The following is a 746-nucleotide window of genomic DNA, read 5'->3' as shown; positions in this document are numbered from 1 at the left end:
CCTAAGCTCCCTGGGCCCCGCAGACCTGCAGACCCGAGCGGAGAGCGCATTTGCCTTTGGCTCTCTCCCGGACTCGGCAGAGGGGTTCCGGCGGGAATCTGGGCTGGCGCTGGCGCTGCGCAGCCACGGAGGGCGAGGCGCTGCGTCCATGCGGGGTGCTCCCCTAGAGGGAGGAGGCGGGGTGCCCTCGCCGGGGCCCGCGGGGCCCTCTGCACCCGCCTGAACCGTGCGCCCACCCCCGGACCGGGGAACGCGGCCCTTGGGAACCCCAGCCAGTGACCTCCGCGCGACCTCCGCGGGTCCGAGCGCAGAGGCCGGCCGGTAGCTCTTCGACCTTGGATGGCAAGTGGGCAGTGGGGTGGGTGCTCCGGACGCCTAATGTGGATTACTTGGTGTGTACCAGCCGGGCTCAGAAGACTCGCGATCCCGTCTCCGGCCGTGGACTGATTCATTCTACCTAGCCGTCGGGTCGCTTCCCTGGAGGTAAGTTTTCTGGCACTTCCTGGGGGGAGGTTTGATTGGACTCCCCACCCGCACCACCGCGCGTCGCTCTCTGAAGGTCTGCAGTTCTGGGTTGAAATTTTTCCTCTGGTAATTGACATCTCGGAGGACATTTGAGCCATCCCGCTTCTCCAGGCAGAGCTGATGGCTCGGGTCACGGTGGTCAGCGCCCATCCCTGGCCTCTGGCAGCCCCCCACCCCGCCCGGGGACCGCGCTCAGCCTGGGGAAAGGCTCCGAGTCCTGG

The 746-nt window shown here is 67.6% G+C and overlaps 1 long non-coding RNA gene across 1 annotated transcript in view; it reads left to right on the top strand.

The window, feature by feature from the left end:
• Positions 1–6: 6 nt before the first annotated feature.
• Positions 7–746, top strand: part of LOC102761541 — a 128809-nt gene continuing 128069 nt past the window's right edge. The window contains exon 1 of the long non-coding RNA XR_435195.2: positions 7–483. This is a non-coding gene — a long non-coding RNA (uncharacterized LOC102761541). The remainder of the gene's footprint in view (positions 484–746) is intronic.

The sequence above is a fragment of the Myotis davidii genome, unplaced genomic scaffold, assembly GCF_000327345.1.
Source record: "Myotis davidii unplaced genomic scaffold, ASM32734v1 scaffold172, whole genome shotgun sequence".
Taxonomy (NCBI): domain Eukaryota; kingdom Metazoa; phylum Chordata; class Mammalia; order Chiroptera; family Vespertilionidae; genus Myotis; species Myotis davidii.
This window is presented reverse-complemented; position numbering and strand designations above follow the sequence as displayed.